The sequence below is a fragment of the Callithrix jacchus genome, chromosome 18 (genome assembly GCF_049354715.1).
Source record: "Callithrix jacchus isolate 240 chromosome 18, calJac240_pri, whole genome shotgun sequence".
Classification (NCBI taxonomy): domain Eukaryota; kingdom Metazoa; phylum Chordata; class Mammalia; order Primates; family Cebidae; genus Callithrix; species Callithrix jacchus.
The window spans coordinates 18,106,817-18,126,006 of NC_133519.1; the positions used below are offsets into that span (position 1 = coordinate 18,106,817).

At 43.0% G+C, this 19,190-nt stretch overlaps 1 pseudogene; it reads right to left on the reverse strand.

The window, feature by feature from the left end:
• Positions 1-3,870: 3,870 nt before the first annotated feature.
• LOC100392394 (signal peptidase complex subunit 3-like) lies at positions 3,871-16,469 on the reverse strand (annotated as a pseudogene).
• Positions 16,470-19,190: the final 2,721 nt, after the last annotated feature.

The following is a 19,190-nucleotide window of genomic DNA, read 5'->3' on the forward strand; positions in this document are numbered from 1 at the left end:
TTTCATATCATGATAATAACTGTTGGGCAATCTGCTATAAAGTGGAGGGGATCCGAAGGCCCGGGGGAGGATTCTGCAGCATGAAGTTAATGGTCCAAGGATTTCAGCAGTCTCAGGAAACATCTCAATGAACTAAGGGCCCAGGGAATCAATATCTCATGTGGATCAATGTGCCACAGTGTAATGAGAGTTAAGAATGTCTGTTTAGGGGACAGGGGACAAAGATCTACTGCAGACCCAGTGATTTATTATAAGTCCTTTACTCTGATTCCATGTTCGTTAAACACTCTAGTGTTTGGATTAAAACCACAACACAGGCTGTGGGAGGAGCAGAGAGATTCTCTGGTCTTCCTCGTTCTCGTGGAATGCTCTGAGGCATGACTTCATCGCAACCTCTACAGAGAAGCCCTGCCCGGTAAGTGGCACACCTGGTTTTGTGCCCTTGCTGTGTTTCTTCACGGCTTGAGATGATCCAGCCCAGCATGACAACGCACCACATCTTGGCTTGTGTTGTTTCCCCTCTTTTTCGCCTTTGTTGACTTGAGTACTCACATTGCAAATAAAGTGTCAACAATTTGGTTCCTGCCTCAGGCTCTGATTTCTAGAAAACTCAGATCAAAACAGTCATTACATTCTCTCTCACCTTTTATCTTTTTTTAACCTAAGCTAATTTGAGTTTCTGTCACTTGCAATGCAGTTTTTTTTTTTTCTTTTGAGACGGAGTTTTGAGACGGAGTTTTGCTCTTGTTACCCAGGCTGGAGTGCAATGGCTCAATCTGGGCTCACCGCAACCTCCGCCTCCCGGGTTCAGGCAATTCTCCTGCCTCAGCCTCCTGAGTAGCTGGGATTACAGGCACGCACCACCATGCCCAGCTAATTTTTTGTATTTTTAGTAGAGACGGGGTTTCACCCTGTTGACCAGGATGGTCTCGATATCTTGACCTTGTGATCCACCCGCCTCGGCCTCCCAAAGTGCTGGGATTACAGGCTTGAGCCACCGCGCCCGGCCGCAATACAGAATTCTGACCACTGCAAGTCCAATTTAAGTGTTTACCCTATTTTGTTTGCTTACACACCCTATAAATTTTCTTTAAGGCACTTATCAAAATTTTTAATATATTTCTTCCTGTATTAAATCATAAGCTCCATGGAAACAAAGATTATATATTTTTTGTATGTCACTCAAGAGTCAGCTTCTACAACAGAATTCAGCCTAAAATAGGCAATTGATAAATGTTCACATTTTAATGAGTAAATAAATAAATAATTCTATTTTTCAATTATCTAATTATCTTGGTACTGAGAAAGTGGTATTGTATATAGGTCAACCGAGTGTTCTGAACCTTGAAAGATACATTCAATATATAAAACTTTTACAAATTGATCTTTAGGTTTGTGAGTCTTCTGTGAGTCTAGATAACGAAAATTAATTCAACAGTGTGAATTCAGTCCTGTGGCACCAATACAATTGAGTTAGTAAATTTAAGACATACACAAATAATCTTCAGAAGTTACTAGCTCTGAGATATGTCATTGAAATTCTCTGATTTAATGTTTTCATTTACCAGATGAGAATAATAAGGGTGTTTTCTTCTGCCCATCTTATTGGCAGTTTTGAGAATCAACACTTCAAATGGTATGAATGCTCTTTGTACCTGCGAAGTGCTGGGTGGATGCTATGATGTCATGAGAAGGATCACAAAAGGCAGACACCATATGAGGAAGTTCACGCCTGAAAGACACAGCAATAAAACAGCGACTTGTAATATTTTTGAAAACTGTTTTTCCATGTTGTTTATAACTTCTTTTATTTTATTAGTAAGAAGAACTTTAGCCATTCTTCATCTTACCAGCTACTACCTAGATATAGTGGTAGGATGGGGTAGGGAAGGTGATGACTTCTTTAACATAGGACACACTGAAGTATTTTTCTCCAAACAACAGTTCTCCTATAATAAATGTTGTTTCTGCCAGGCGCGGTGGCTCACACCTGTAATTCCAGCACTTTGGAAGGCCGAGGCGGGCGGATCACGAGGTCAAGAGATCGAGACCATCCTGGTCAACAAAGTTGAAACCCCATCTCTACTAAAAATACAAAAATTAGCTGGGCATGGTGGCGTGTGCCTGTAATCCCAGCTACACAGGAGGCTGAGGCAGGAGAATTGCCTGAACCCAGGAAGCGGAGGTTGCAGTGAGCAGAGATCACGCGCCATTGCACTCCAGCCTGGGTAACAAGAGCGAAACTCGGCCGGGTCTGGTGGCTCAAGCCTGTAATCCCAGCACTTTGGGAGGCCGAGGCGGGTGGATCATGAGGTCATGAGATCGAGACCATCCTGGTCAAAATGGTGAAACCCCGTCTCTACTAAAGATACAAAAAATTAGCTGGGCATGGTGGCGCGTGCCTATAATCTCAGCTACTCGGGAGGCTGAGGCAGGAGAATTGCCTGACCCAGGAAGCAGAGGCTGCAGTGAGCCGAGATCGCGCCACTGCACTCCAGCCTGGGTAACAAGAGAGAAACTCCATCTCTAAAAAAAAAAAAAAAAAAAAGAGCGAAACTCCCTCTCAAAAAAAATAATAAATAAATAAATAAATTTTGTTTCTGATACTGGTTTTTAAAGTAATTTCTTCATAGATATGTAAGAAAATCATACTATAATGCTACTGTATAACCTCATTTTGTTTACTTAGCTATTTATCATGTATATCTCTCTACATCAAAAAATATTTACTTACTTCATGTATAACTACATATTACTTCATTCTGTAAACATACAATAATTAATCTAGCCAACTCCCTAACATAGACAGTGTTAGGTATACACACACACACACACACACACACACATACAGGAACTGAAGGAGCTGTTGGGTGCCTGCATATATATATATATAATATTTTTTAATATAATTAATACCCCAACAATGAACATTGTTTTGCAACCATCTTTGATGGTAAATTTTGGGCATTTTGATTTGGGGTTGAATGTAGGTCACACAGGTAGCTAAGACTCTAAATTAGGGATTGAGGAAAGGAAGAAGCCACATGCGTCATGATGTAACACACTCTATGAGTCATCAAAACTCATTTATTATTTAATCAGTAGTACGTGCTGAATTTTTAAAACATCTTCCCAGGGGTATTTTTGTTTCCTTTTAACAATATGGTGAATTACATTAACACCTCCTTATAATAATTCTTTCCACCCTACCTGGTTGTGATACGTATTAATGTCCTGCTGAATTCTCTTTGGTAATGTCTTATGTAAGACTTTTACACAGATATTCGTCATGAGGATTTGTCTGTAGCTCTTTATTTTTTCTTTGAAACTGTTTGATATCAATGCCATATTGGTTTTTTTCTGTGTGTTTAAAAACAATTTGAATGCTACTAAATTTTATCCTCTCCCTTGAAGATTTTTAAAAAGTTAGTGTGAGGCCTGCGAGCAGTGGCTCATGCCTGTAATCCCAGCACATCGGGAGGCTGAGGTGGGCAGATCACTTGAGATCAGGCATTTGAGACCAGCCTGGGCAACATGGTGAAACCCCATTTCCACTAAAAATACAAAATTGGCTGGGTGTGATGGTGGGCGCCTATAATCCCAGCTACTCAGGAGACTGAGGCAGAAAAATCGCTTGAACCCAGGAGGTGAAGGTTGCAGTGAGCTGAGATGGAGCCACTGCACTCCAGCCTATGTGACAAAGTGAGACTCCCATCTCAAAAAAAAAACAAGTTAGTGGGAAACCATCTGCCCTGATATGTTTAGAGGTGCGGCTCCCTAACAGTGTTTCAATTTTTTTCACGACTATTATTCTTTTAATGAGATACATTCATTAAGTATAAAAATATGTTGTTTCAAATTCAGAATAATTTAATAACTCTTCATTATTTCATATGCGTCTGGAAATGGGACAGATGTATGTCCTGATCCTGTCACAAGTGGTAGAATTTCAGCATTTGGTTCCAAGACAGGGTCAACGTGACATTCCTGTTCCCCTTGAGACCATTTCCATCACCAAAGAAAAAAGATTTTGTTTTTGTACCTTTCAGCAGCAGCTTCGGATTATCACCTCTCAAAACAGTCTCGTCCCATAGGACAACTTGGTTCAGAGCGTTATTTTTTATTGACTATTCTGCTGATAAAGAAACAACTGCTTAACATTCCAATCACATATATTCTCTAGACCAGCAGTTATATCAGATGTGATAAATCCGTGATCACTTCTTTCTCTAGGTCCAGTGAAATCTACCTTTTTTAGCATGATCCGAGAGACGTGCAGCCGCCCCAGACGCCCCTGTCTTTGAAGGTGGTGATGAAGCAGCCGAAGGTGAGCGCCGTCATCACGCTCAGCTAGAAGGCGAACCCCGAGTTCGCCCACCCGCGACAGGCCCGTGTGCCTCGCGACAGTCTCCCACGAGCCCCGCTCCACACGGACACCCAGGATCCCCTTCTGAGGGCAGACAGGCTCACGACTATTGTTGTTATTTAACTGTCTCTTCTTACATAAAATTTAGTACTTTATATTTTTTTAGAAAAGTATCCACTCAGTGTAGGTGTTCAGAGGTGTATCTATGAATTGCCGCTTCTTTCTTGATTAGGCATTCAGTGGCGTATCGATTTGCTTTTCACGGAAAAGCTTTTGCGTTTATTCATATTCTCTATTGTGAGGTTTGTTTTTTTTTTTTAATTTTACTCATTAATGTCTGCCTTCATCCGAATTGATTTTGTTGATATTTTTGTATCAAGTTCTTAAGATTAATGCTTGGTTCATTTAGTTCCACTTTTTCTTGGTACTCATTCCAACTGTTTCATGACTTTTCCTGAGAACGGATTTTAGTCATATCCTTCAGGGTTGAATATGTAGTGCTGTGGTTACTATTATTTTTAAGTCTGCAATATCACTTTTATGTTCTTGTTTGATCTCAAGGTTGATTTAAAGAGGTTGTTTTTTTTTAGTTATTTTTCTTAACTGTTATTTTAAGTTCGGGGTAGGTGTTCAAGTTTGTCATGTAGGCAAACTAGTGTCATGGGTGTTTGTTGTACAGATTATTTTGTTACCCAGGTGTTAAGTCTAGTACCCATTTGTATTTTTTCTGATCCTTAAAGAGGGATTTTTTTTAATGACCTGGTGATAACATTTTCCCCTAATTTTATGATTTAAAAAATTCGGTGCATTCGTAATTTTTTTTTTTTTTTTTTGAGACAGAGTCTCTCTCTCTTGCCAGGCACCAGGCTGGAGTGCAGTGGCACAATCTTGGCTCACTGCAACCTACGCCTCCCCGGTTCAAGCAATTCTGCCTCAGCCTCCCAAGTAGCTGGGACTACAGGCGTGCACCATCATGCCCAGCTAATTTTTGTATTTTTAGTAGAGACGGGGTTTCATCATGTTGGCCAGGATGGTCTCGATCTCTTGACCTAGTGATCCGCCCACCTCGGCCTCCCAAAGTGCTGGGATCACAGGCTTGAGCCACCGCGCCCGGCCCCATTTGTAATTTTTAAATGTTTTCTTTATGATCTAAAATACATCCAGTTTTTGTAGGTGGTCCATGAGTACTTAAAGAAAGTGAATTCTCTGTTACTAGAATCTCCCATTCAGTATGTCTCTATTAGGAAAGTATTCATCATATCATTCAAATCATACGCTTCCTTATTTTTTATCCACTGGAACTTCTATGTCTATAGGTGCCATTTGTTATTGTCACTGTGCTTGAGTTTCTCTTTTTTGTTTCCTCCAGTCTGGGTGTCAGGTATTTTAATTCCAAGATTATTCAATTCCAAAGATTTATGAGGCTTAGAAACTTCTCATATGTTTTAACCTTCTCCACTTTCATTTAGTGCTTTTTGCCTTGATATAGCTTTGTCCATTCTTTTTTCTTTTTTTCCATTTGAGATGAAGTCTCACGTCTCGCTCTGTCACCCAGGCTGGAATGTGCAGTGGTGTGATCTCGGCTTACTGCAACCTCTGCCTCCCAGGTTCAAGAAATCCTCCCACCTCAGCCTCTGGAGTAGCTAGGGTTACAGGCATGCACCGCCACACCTGATTAGTCCTTTTTTTTTTTTTTTTTTTTTTTTTTTTTTTTTTTAGGAGAGATGGGGTTTCATCACTTTGGCCAGGCAGGTCTCCCAAAGTGCTAGGATTACAGGCATGAGCCACCTTACCAGGCCTTCTCTTCTTTTACTTTGAGCTTTGCTGAGCCACTTTCTTTGAGATATACCCCTTATACATAATGTAGAGCTGAGTTTGGGGTTTGTACTGAATTAAATGTGCTTGTCTTTTTATTCTGTGTTATCTGTTCTCTTCTTAATGCTTTCTTTGTTCTTTTTGTTTGTTTTGTTTTTCTTACTCTTCTTTTTGTAACCTGGGACACAGAGTTAATCTCTCAGTTCACAGCTCACTCGTTTTGTTGGTCCATATGAATTTTCTCTCTAGTTTATTTATTTCCTTATGTTTTTACTTGCTGTTTCCATTTCCCAGCCTCCCAGACATTTCCACGTGTTGGTGTATTTCCTTCACGTGCATGTATCATTTCCTATGAGCCTTTTTTATTTTTTTGAACTAATGAATGAATTTATTTATTTTGAGACGAAGTCTCTCTCTGTCGCCTACGGTGGAGGACAATGGCACGATCTAGGCTCACTGCAACCTTTCTGTCCCAGGTTCAAGCAATTCTTTCTGCCTCAGCCTCCCGAGTAGCTGGGAATACAGGCATGTGCCACCACGCCCGGATGATTTTTGTAGTTTTAGTAGAGACAGGGTTTCACCATATTAGCCAGAATGATCTCGATCTCCTGACCTCGTGATCACCCATCTCCCAAAGTGCTGGGATTGATTACACACCTGAGCCACAAGCCTTTTTAATTTACATACGTTATTGGGCTATTTTTCTCTTGGCACTTTGTTTTGACCCATCTATGTTGTTACGTGTACCTCTAGCCCATTGCTCCTAACTTCTGCAGGTTACTCCACCATGCTTCCCTTATCTAATCCCACTGATGGGCCAGATTGCTCCCAACTTGTTACTACTACAAACACTGACAAACTTGCTTTTTCATGTCCCATCATAGACCTGTGTGAGAACATCTCTAGATCTATACTTAAGAGAGAGATTGATGGAACGAGTAATGCCAAGTGATCCCCAAAGTTACTAGTGCCCCAACAGGACAAGAACATTCCCTAACCCCACATCCCACTCAACCGTTTAGTGTTCTAATTTTGCCAATCAGATGAAGACAGGATCTAATTGGTGTTGTGTTTCCATTTTTCTAATTATCAGTAAGTAAGTGTAAGCATCTTTGCATGTGGTTGTTAGCCTTTTGGGTTTCCTCTTCTATGAAATAACCATTTTGTGTCCTTTGCCCATTTTGTTACTATCATTTCTGGTTTTTCCTATTTGGTATACAGGAGCTACTGCTTTTTCTGTGTACATTTCTTGCTTGTTTTAGACTTTGCAAGCATTATCTCCTACGGTGCCATCAGTCAGCATTGTCCATAGTGTCTTTTATGGAGCAGAATTTTTTTTAATTTTTAAGCAATAAAACTCATTCAATTTTTCCTTTTAACATTTGTTTTTAGAGTTTTGTTTCATCCTTCTTGACCCCAAAATCATGATACCTTCTTCAATTATCTTCCCTTAATTCTATAGTTATGCTTTTTATGGATCTTTTGGCGTCCAACTTTACATTTGATATTACGTAGAAGTGCAGACTGTTTTCTACTTAGAGTAATCTAGAACCATGTACTAAATAGGCCATGCGTTCCCCATAATTTTGTCATGTCAGCCCTGAATTTTCTTGTGTGTGTATGTGTGTTCATGCAAGGTCTATGTATGATCTCTCTACTCAGTTCTGTTGATTTATTTCTTTGATATTGCACAATATTATGCCGATTTAATTGCCCTGGACTTGTGATCTACCTTAATATCTGATGATATAAAACTAACCCCTCTTTGTTCTTTTTTTTAATCAAAGTTAACCTGGCCTTTCACAGATTTTTATTATTCTATAAAATTTCAGAGTAAATATACTCTGAAATCCAGATGAACTTTTTATTGGTATTTTATTACATTTAGAGATTAATTTGAAAGATGCACAGGAAGTGATTCCTATCACATCCTCCATTCAACTCACTTACTTGGTCTATGCAAATGACAGGTATATTTTGAAGAACAACAATTGCAGTAGCTGCTGTTTTGTTGGACAGAGAAAATCATCTTGCTAGTAGCACTCACTGGCAAATGCCTTTTTACCTCAATTCCTGTTCATTGAGACCACCAGAAGCATTTACAATACACTTTATTGTCTTAAGGTTGAGCTATATCAGCTTTTCAGCCCTCTTCATAGAACCACAAAGACCTTGATTAGTTTCTCCTCTTCCTAGGACATCACACACTCATCCACTATATCAACAGCATCATACTGATTAGACCAACTGAGCACAAAGCAACTCTAGACATCTTGGTAGGACATATGCATGCCAGAGGGTGATAAATAAATCCCATTTGGGTGAAATTTCTGGTGGTCCAGGGCTCTCAGACATGTCTAAATGTATTTTCCAAGGTGAAGTACATGTTTTAGAGCAAAGCCATGTCCATCTTTGTAGATAACTAGTCTCCTTTTGAAAACTAGCTTCTGACTTGCTACTGTCCTAATAGAGACTGAACCCTTGACCTTGGGCCAGCAAGTTGCATGTGACCTTAGCTGCCTATCATGAAGTGGTATTTTTTGACTTAGCAAATCAAAATGTTGGCACGCACAGAAACACTCCATTATTACACCCTGTGACAAAGAGCAGATCAGGGGCAAGGTGAAAAATGGGTTTGAGGGCAAAGAAGCCCAAGGTCAATGCAACATGCAAAGAACTTCCCTTTCCTAAATCAAAGAGAATATGTTGGGACAGTTAGGAATGGGAGGGATATGGAATAAAGAATCCCTTTCAAATAGAATTCAAATGAGTTTTACTAGATAATGCAGATTATTCCCTGAAGAACCCTGTATATTTGCCTGTTTCTCCAGGTAAAAGAAGAGGAAGCTCAAGTTAAGAAAAAACCGACTTCTGAATGAAGAATAAACTTGGAGAAGGAAAAGCATAAGTGTCCAAGGAAGTTGTGGCATGAAAAGTGGTTAGGAAGATGGGTGTCCAGACAGAGAAGTGGTCAGGCAGGTGGTTCCTGTGGCTAATGTGGAAGCGGAACATCTTCAGGCACATTTAGGGCTGTGGCTTCTTCTCCTTTAGACTAAAATTAGAGGAACATGAAAAAAGTGAACAGACTGACTCAGTCCAGGGCCACGCAGTCGGTCTCTGATGGAGACACTGCAGCTCTGTGATACCCGGATGTTTGCGTAAGGAAGAAAAGTTACTAACTACTTGGCCTTCTTTAAGATGAAAGAAAGAGTTTTTATTTTAGTAAAAAACTCAGGTTTTGACAAGTCAATCACATACTTCAGTGACACACTCAAGTACCACTGCAGGACAGCTCCGAATCTCAACACCTTCTAAACAATGCGGCTCAAAGCTTAGGGCAAGGCTAACTCTCTTCAAGGGCATGGGTTGGGAGAGGTAGTGGACTGGCTTATGAAGAGAGACAGTGCTTCTTTGATTAGCACTCTCCCAGACTAGTCTCCTAAAGAGATATGTGAGCCATGGTCTTTACGTCCCACGGGATATATGTCCCACGTTCTAGTACTGAGAACACAGTGCACTTCTGACCATAAATTTGAGCTCATTGCCCTGGGAAATGCATTTGAATCTTCTCTAGAGCTTATTCAGCCTTCTGTCCCAAAAGCCAGATACTAGTATCCCATGGAAGAAAGTTCAGGAACCAGATTCTTCCGGATCGGAGAGACCAGCTTCACTTTGGCTTCTTTAGAAATGGCAGAGCTCTAGAGCAAAGCTGATTCAAGTCCGAGAGCTTCACACTCTGGAGACAGGAGAGTTAAAGGCTCTGTGTGTACTGATGTCAGAGGGAGAATATGTAGGTCATAGGATATGGGAAGAAAGTCAACAACCCCAGACTCAAGTCAATAGTGAGTGTCAGAGGGACCTGTCTGCCAGTCTGAGGGCTAAGCAGAAGCGAAGGGGACAGATATTTGTTTCTTCTTTTCTATTTTGTTCCTAGAAACAGGGTTCCTCTCTAAAGCATCTAGGTCCATCAGTCATCCTGGTCTCCTTTATTTCCCAATGGTGCAAAGAACTGGGATGGTTATCACAATATTCCATAAATCTCAGGCTTTATAAGGCCTCTATATCTCTATATCCTTGTTCTTCACCAAATATTTACACTAGGTAACTACAGGGTGCCCATCAGCTAGCTACAGAGTTTGTAGGGGAAGACAGTAGGGTAAGTGAACTGGACTCTTCTGACACAGAGCTGATAAACACCTGGGAAACATGGTTACAAACCTGCAGCATGCAAAAGAGAGAGATTAGTGTGTGTTGGAGCAACAAGAAAACAGGGTCGGGAAATCTATTAAACTTGAGATGGGTCTGTAAACATGAGAAGAAAGGGGGATTTATGACCTTCAGTAGTGACCTTAAAGTCAGGGTTAATGTCCTCCAGTATCCTCCCTCAGAGCCACCCAGCGAGCCCCCAGACACATATTCTGTGATGTCTCAGGACTCGCCCAGCCTAACCTTTCTGAGTTCCCAAAGTGATCTGTATCTGGAGGCCACATGTTTCTACCTGAGGAGGCAGGGATTTTGCCCTCCTCCACAGAAATAGGTTCATAACTGACTCCCATTTCACATAGTGGGTTCTGCGATGCGCCACCCAGGTCCCCTGTCAGGGATGGACCTATTCCTCCAGAGACTAGAATTGCTGCCAGCAGATAACCCTATTGTTAGCCCTCTCAGGAAAGGCTTCGGCCCCTCCATCCAGGGGCATCCTCCCTCTCCAGAGCACTGTGTCCAGTGGCTGTCCACACGAGGGTATAAAGGCAGGGCCCCTAAATCCCAACTCAGGACCACTTTGAAAGATCGTCCTAGACTTAGGCTATCTATGGGGTGGGCTGAGACTTTTGTGGAGACTGCATCAAAGCCCAGCTTCTCTTTCAACACAGGCTTGTTTCCTTCCCTTCGACAGTTTTTGATACACAGATCACTCCCTAATAGATTTCCTACACGTTCATTTCCATCTCAGCGTCTGCCTTCCTGGAAACCCGGTCTGTGACATCTTGTCTTCACTCAGGGGTCCCCGTATTTACATTAACCCTGAGTCCCAGCTCATTTCCTTCCCTAGAGTAGGTTGAATGATTGAATGAAGCTCTTCTTTGTCTCCTTGGTGTCTAAGGTGCCAGGGGACACCACATTCTCCTGGTACAGAGAAGGCACCGGGAAAGTTTGGAAAAAAGCACTAGACCTTCCCAGAGAGTGAACAGATGACCTCTGTTGTGAGTGGGGGTGATGCTGTTCAGCTGGGAACAGCCAAGGCTGTATTTTTAGCGGGCAGGTAAATATCAATATCAGAAGAACATTTATCTTCATTCATCTCAACCAGCAAATCTCAAAGTATGGTCAGTATCCCCAGAGGCATCATGAGAATGTTCAAGAAGGACCCAGGAGCAAACCCTATGGACCACAATTAGCCACTTTATGTGGCAGAGCCTGGGAGATAACTTGCCAGCTCCATGGTGCTGCTATTGTTTTCGACGGTGGTGATGATGAAGGCACTACAGGGTCCTAGAGGGATAGCCATGGGGAATTTATGGAAATTCAGAATTCAGGGCAGTTATATGGAATGTTGCTCAAAACTCTTCAAAACAGCTCTGCAGGTGATTCCTCTGAATGTAAGATCAAAACTGTGGGGATCTTAGATATGAGAATGGGCTGTTTACCTGCTCCAGCCCCCTTGAATAGCTGGACAGATGGGTGGATTGTGGAGGCAGTGGGGGCCTTCTCTGACAGTCCCTTTTTCTCTGTCTGTCTCTCACCCTCAGAGCTCCTGGTGCCCAGGTTGACATGGCGGAAATGGTGGAGCTTCACTGTGAGGCCTGAAGAGGATCTCCCAATCCTGAACCACTTTTTTAAATTTTATTTTTATTTTTGGAGACAGAGTCTCACCCTGTTGCCCAGGCTGAAGTGCAGTGGCAAGGTCTTGGCTCACTGCAACCTCCACCTCCCAGGCTCCAGCGATTCTTGTGCCCCAGCCTCCCAAATAGCTGGGATTACAGGCACCTGCCACTATGCCTGGCTAATTTTTTGTATTTTAGTAGATGTGGGTTTTGCTGTTGTCCAGGGTGGTCTCGAACTCCTGAACTCAGGCAGTCTGCTTGCCTCAGGCTTCCAAAGTGCTAGAATTACAGATGTGAGCCCTGGTGCCTGGCCCCTGAGCCACTTTTATCACAGGGATGTCCCCTTGGGTTCAGCCCCCCTCTGGAAGAGGAGCATCCTTCAGCCTCTTGCTGACTACAGAGCATTCTGAAAACTACTCTTGTGAGGCGGATGATGGCTCCAGGACCCAGCACAGTGAGGCAGTGGCACTCTGTCACTGATTGGCTGTTCACCTGCCATAGGCCATAAGCCACTGAGCTGAAACATACTTTCCAATCTCGTGGCTCAAAACTGTGGTCAGATTCCAGAATATGTAGCAATGTTTCTGATTAGCTACCTGGGAGTGGAATATCCAGGAACAGAATTTCTCAGCATGGTGGTTCTGTTTTGTGCTCTCACCACAGAGTTTCCATAAGGATCCCTTAAGCCTGGGAGGTTGAGACTGCAGAGGACTGCTTATAGCACTGCACTCCAGCCTGGTTGACCAGCAAAACTGTCTCAAAAAAAAAAAAAGTTTCCCTAGCCGTGTTTCCTTCCTATGTCAGTCAGATCTCAATAAAAGAGACAGACCTACCAGGCAATATAAATAATAAGAGAGTTATTGTAGGGATTTGGCATTACACAATTGTGAGAAATGGTTAAACAGGCTATTTCTTCTGTGGCTGGTGTGGCAGCCTGAAGTCCACAGGACAGGCATTCGGGAAAAGTAAGGATAACCTGGAACCTGCAAGAACAAGTGGAAACCCACGAGGATGAGCTGGAACCTGTATTAGTCTCTCAGCATCTCCAGCTGACAGCCTCAATGATGAGAATGTCCTGCTCATCAACGAGGACAATGAGGATGTCCTCATCAATGATGAGGAGGAAGGTGGCACCTTTCATCACTTAGCTAAACATGAATGAGGTCAGGAGTCAGAGAAGCAGAAGAAGACCCTGCGAGAGCTTGAGTTGCTGCAGGCTGGTACCCCACTCCAACACAGAGAGCCAGAAAGTAAGCTATGAGACTGAGCTGCAGCAGAGCCTTGGGTGTTGAGGACCCTCCAGGAAAAACAAGAATATGGCTGCTACACCACCTCCACCTTCCAAATCTTGCTCAAAATGTCACTCGTAGCCCACAGTAAATTGGAACAATGCAGGGCAGAGAATTTTAGGAAATGTAGTTCCAGTTTAGCTAAATTGACAGAATAAAAGTCCAGCATGCTTCCTGTCTGACCCTACCCCTACTCATACTTCCATTGGGAGAAAGCATGATGTGATGGCAATATCATGAAATATTGTAGTCACATAGACTTGGGTTCAAAGTACAATTGGGCAGATATATGTCTTTGGGAAAATTCACAAATCCTGCAGAGCCCCTCAGCTTCCTCTTTTATAACATGGGCATATTAATTCCTGTTTTGTTAAATGGGAGATGGACTTAAATGTAAACACATAAACTTCCCTTACTAATTATTTGTTCCTTTTCTTTCTTTCTTTTTTTTTTTTTTTTGAGACGGAGTTTCGCTCTTGTTACCCAGGCTGGAGTGCAATGGCACAATCTCGGCTCACCTCAACCTCTGCCTCCTGGGTTCAGGCAATTCTGCCTCAGCCTCCTGAGTAGCTGGGACTATAGGCACGCGCCACCATGCCCAGCTAATTTTTTGTATTTTTGGTAGAGACTGGGTTTCACCATGTTGGCCAGGATGGTCTTGATCGCTTCACCTCGTGATCTGCCTGCCTCGGCCTCCCAAAGTGCTGGGATTACAGGCTTGAGCCACCGCGCCCAGCCTGTTCTTTTTCTTTTCCACAAATTTTTGGCACTCCTAGAGTGTGGCAAGGATTGGATAATATCTTTATTGCTCAATATATACCTCATACCTTTTCCTCCTGGCAACTTCTCAGTACTTCACCATATTCTAAGGAACAGAAGGAGCATATTCTGTATCTCGCAAGTCTCATGCAAGCCATGATCTTCTGTGTGCAGTCCTCAAGCCCACCCAAAGAGTCCTGAAAAGTCTGCATCTCAGGCTTCTGTTCCATGTGGACTTCTCAGTGTGGCTGGGCCTTGGCTGCCCATTAGACTTTCAGACACCCGGTCTGTTTCCTCTGGCCTTTGGTGGATGGATTTTTCTTTAGATTGTTGGTTCTCAATTATGCTGCACATTGGAATCACGTGAGGAGTTTTTTTAAAGTACTGACATAGGGGTTCTACTTCCAAATTATCTAGGAGTCTGGGATGAATCTAGGCCATCAAGATTTTTTACTTTGGCCGGGCACAGTGGCTCATGCCTGTAATCCCAGCACTTTGAAAGTTCGAGGCAGGTGAATCATGAGGCCAGGAGTTCAAGACCAGCCTGGCCAAGATGGTGAAACCCCGTCTGTACTAAAAATACAAAAATTAGCTGGGCGTGGTGGCAGGTACCTGTAATCCCAGCTACTTGGGAGGCTGAGGCAGGAGAATTGCTTGATCCTGGGAGGCAGAGGTTGCAGTGAGCCGAGATTGTGCCACTGCACTCCAGCCTAGAAAACAGAGCAGGACTCTGTCAAAAAAAAAAAAAAAAAGATTTTTTACTTCAATTTAGCCCTCAGGTTATTACAGTATTCAGACAAACTGAAAACCACTGCCTTAGTCTTACAGGCACCCTGCACGGCTGACCCTGTGAAGGAATGTGGCCATGTTTATTATGATCTTCCTGTCTGCTACTGGTATTCCTATTTTCTTTGGATCCCAGAATAAAAATGATGGGTAAATTATGTTCGGCCTTTATCTCATTGCTAGAGCTGCATTGAGATAACAAGCACCATGGACAGGCTGGCTGGCTTGAACAATATGAATTTATTTTCTCACAGTTCTGGAGACTGAAAGTTCAAGATCAAGATGTTTTGTGAAAGCTGTCAATATCGAATGAAGTCACTCAGGTCACCCAAATAAAGAGTCAAGAGGTTAGGAGGAAGGGCCTTCTCGCACATGTCTATGACAAGAACTAGCACAAAGGCTCTCTGGAGGGCTCTAATGCACACAGACCTGTCACAGAGCCTTTGGGGAGGACTTTCTAAACTGCAGCTTGCTCCATGAGTCACAAGGACAGCCAGCGAGATGCACAGGAACATTTGCCTGACACACTGTCTCCACCGGTGACCTAGTATCAGCTCCTGTGATGTGCATCTGCTCCTCCTTCTACGCCCATAGTTTACTACGGCACATGCGTTCCTCGTTGCAGTGCTTCTGCTTATTCCGATGAAACCCAGTACTTTTAGAGACCTCTCTCTATTTGTTATTTAGGTTGACAGTTTCTTCGGAGGCCTCTCTGTTTGGCTTGTTGATGGTCATCTTCTCCCCATGTCTTTGCACGGTCTTCTCAGTGTCTGTGCCTTAGTCTCCTCTTTTTATCAAGATGCCAGTTATATTGGATTAGGGTCCATTTTAACAACCTCATTTTTCTTTTTTTTGAGACGGAGTTTTGCTGTTGTTACCCAGGCTGGAGTGCAATGGCGCGATCTCGGCTCACCGCAACCTCCGCCTTCTGAGTTCAAGCAATCTCCTGCCTCAGCCTCCCGAGTAGCTGGGACTACAGGCACGCACCACTGTGCCCAGCTAATTTTTTGTATTTTTAGTAGAGACGGGGTTTCACCTTGTTGACTAGGATGGTCTCGATCTCTTGATCCACCAGCTTCGGTCTCCCAAAGTGCTGGGATTATAGGCGTGAGCCACCACGCCCAGCCTAACGACCTCATTTTAACTTGATCACCAACTTTAGAAACCGTGTCCCCAAATACAGTCGCAGTCTGAGAAACTAGGGGATTAGGACTTCAACATGTGAATTTTGAGAGCATAAAACCCAGCAGGCTTTTTCTTAAAAGGCCTCTTCTTTTTTTTTTTTAAAGACAAGGTTTCACCATGTTGGTCAGGCTGGTCTTGAACTCCCAACCTCAGGTGATCCACCTGCCTTGGCCTCCAAAGGGCTTGGATTACAGGTGTGAGCCACCACGACTGCTCCAGGCCTCTTCTAGTATGTCTTCTTTGGCCAATTTAAAGCTTACTCATGGCCACGTAACGTCTGACTGCCACAGTCTCATATGGCCCCACGTTCTCCTTCTCTGCAGCAATTGACTTAGTCTGCATCCTCAGCTTTCTGGTGACTTCCCGGTTCCCACAGTTGGGGCTCAATCTCACTCTGACCCCACATTTGCTCTCTCCTCCTTGGGCTTCTTTGTCCCTTTGCATTAAGTGTTTCTCAGGACTTCATTCTTTCCTCTAACTTTTCTACTCCCACAAATCACATCACTATCAAAGCTTTAACTATGGCTTCCAAGAAAATAATTCAAAAATCCATATCTCCTCTTCTGGGCACCAGGCTGTTTTTGTTTGTTGTTTTTTTTTTTTTTTTGAGACGGAATTTCATTCTTGTTACCCAGACTGGAGTGCAATGGCGCGATCTCGGCTCACCGCAACCTCCACCTCCTGGGTTCAGGCAATTCTCCTGCCTCAGCCTCCTGAGTAGCTGGGATTACAGGCACGCGCCACCGTGCCCAGCTAATTTTTGTATTTTTAGTAGAGACGGGGTTTCACGATGTTGACCAGGATGGTCTCAATCTCTTGACTTCGTGATCCACCTGCCTTGGCCTCCCAAAGTGCTGGGATTACAGGCATGAGCCACCACGCCTGGCCGAGGCTGGTTTTTTAAAGAACAGCTTTATCAAGGTACAGTAACAAAAACTGTATATATTTAAGGTGTGCAACTTGGTGTTTTAATATACATGTACATTGTGAAATAATCACCACAAAACAGTAATCAAATTAAACTAATTAACATTAGTACATTACCTTACATAGTTATCATTTGTTTTCTTCTATTTTTTGTGGTTAGAACACTTAAGAGCTACCCTTTTGTCAAATTTCAAGTGTGCAATACAGTTAATTGTTACCTAGTCACCAAGCATGCTGTACATTAAATCGCCATCCTGAGCTTCAGGTTTAAAAACTTTTCAGCTACTAGAGATTTTTGTTCCACGGTTACTTCAACTCAATCCCATCTAAAATAAAAAACCTCATCCTCCACAAAACTAGTTCCCTTCCTCATGTCCTATTTCTGTCATAGATTTCAACATTCTCTCACTTCCCCTTCTTCACTGCCAGTCAGTGAGAACAGCATCTATCATTACCTCCTTACTGTAGGCTCTCATAATTTCCCTTTGTCACACATCTCCCCACTTTCCTTTACCATTGTCGCTCCTAGGAAAGTGTTCTCAGCAGCAGGGAGGCTGAAGATCTCTCTTAGGAGATCAGAGAGTTGAATCTGACTGTGGTCTCTGACACCTCAGAGCTCCCCTAAATAGACCTGCCCTCTTCCTGTGCAAAAAGAGAAAAAAGGCGGCAGGACACAGTGGCTCACGCCTATAATCCCAGCACTTTGGGAGGCCGAGGCAGGCGGATCACGAGGTCAAGAGATCGAGACCATCCTGGTCAACATGGTGAAACCCCGTCTCTACTAAAAATACAAAAATTAGCTGGGCATGGTGGTGCGTGCCTGTAATTCCAGCTACTCAGGAGGCTGAGGCAGGAGAATTGCTTGAACCCAGAAGGCGGAGGTTGCAGTGAGCTGAGATTGTGTCATTGCACTCCGGTCTGGGTAACAACAGCGAAACTCCATCTCAAAAAAAAAAAAAAAAAAAGAAAGAAAGAAAGGCTTTGCCAAACAGCAAGCTAACTGCAGCTAAATAGACACCCACGGGGAAAATAATATTTTCAGTGCTGGTGGGACAGTGCTAGACTTCCACCGGAATGTTCTGAACTGACTTATCAAGCATAAATCCCTTGGAGCAGTTGTTATTAAGCCTCTGTTATATAATACGCCTGACATAAAACACAGCGGGAGAAACAGTAGTCAGATGAGTCCTTTACTCCGAGGAAACTGCAGAAATCTGGAATGAGACACGTGTGTGCTCGCTTCAGCAGCACATATGCTAAAAGTGGAACGAGACACATATCTAGAGTCCTCTTTGAAAAATACATTTACTCTAGCCTCCCCAAAAGGTACATTTTAAATAGAAATCATTATAGATGGTAAGTTTTATTGAAGTTTGCTATAGATTGAATGTTTGTGTTTCCCCTGAATTGTTTACATGTTGAAATTCTGTTCCCCAAAGTGACAACATCAGGGAATAGGGCCTTTGGAAGGTGTTTAGGTCATGAGGGCGGGGCCCTCATGAATGGGGTTAGTAACTTTTTAAAAGAGATCCCAGAGAGTTCCGGGGAAGGACACAGCAAGAAAATGGTTGTCTATGAACCAGAAAGCAGACCCTCACCAGACACGGAATCTGCTAGCACCTTGATCTTGGACTTCTCGGTGTCGGGAACCGTGAGATATCAATGTTTGTTGTACATAGGCCATCCTCTATCTGGGAGTCTGTTACAGCAGCCTGAACTGGCTAAGACGAGGTTCTACAAAATTACTAAGAATAGCTCTCGTAGGACTTGCTACATGCCCACAGTGAGCTGAGCAACTTTACAAGCATTAGCATATTAATATTTAATCCTCAACACTACCTCCTAAGGATGATAATGTTCTCTCTCTTTTGTAAAGTCAGAAGCAGGAAACCTGTTCAACATCTCTCAACCCAAGATGATGGGGCTGGGATTCACACTCGGGCCTGTCCCTCCACTGATAACCACTGCTCTCTCCAGCCTTCCCCGAAGGTACATTTTAAATTGGGCAGCTTAAGTAAAAGTTCAGTCAATGGCACAGAGCAATAGGACATCACCAGTTTGGATGGGCAGGAGAAAAGTCACGGGCATATGAGACATCACTGTGTGTTTAGAGAAAGACACTAGAATGGCTTGAAAGAGACACAGAGCATTGGACCTTGACTGTAAAGAGCATTGAATGCTTCAGGAAGGAGTGATTTTGTTAGTGCCAGGAGCCACTGAGGTTGCGTAATCTTATTT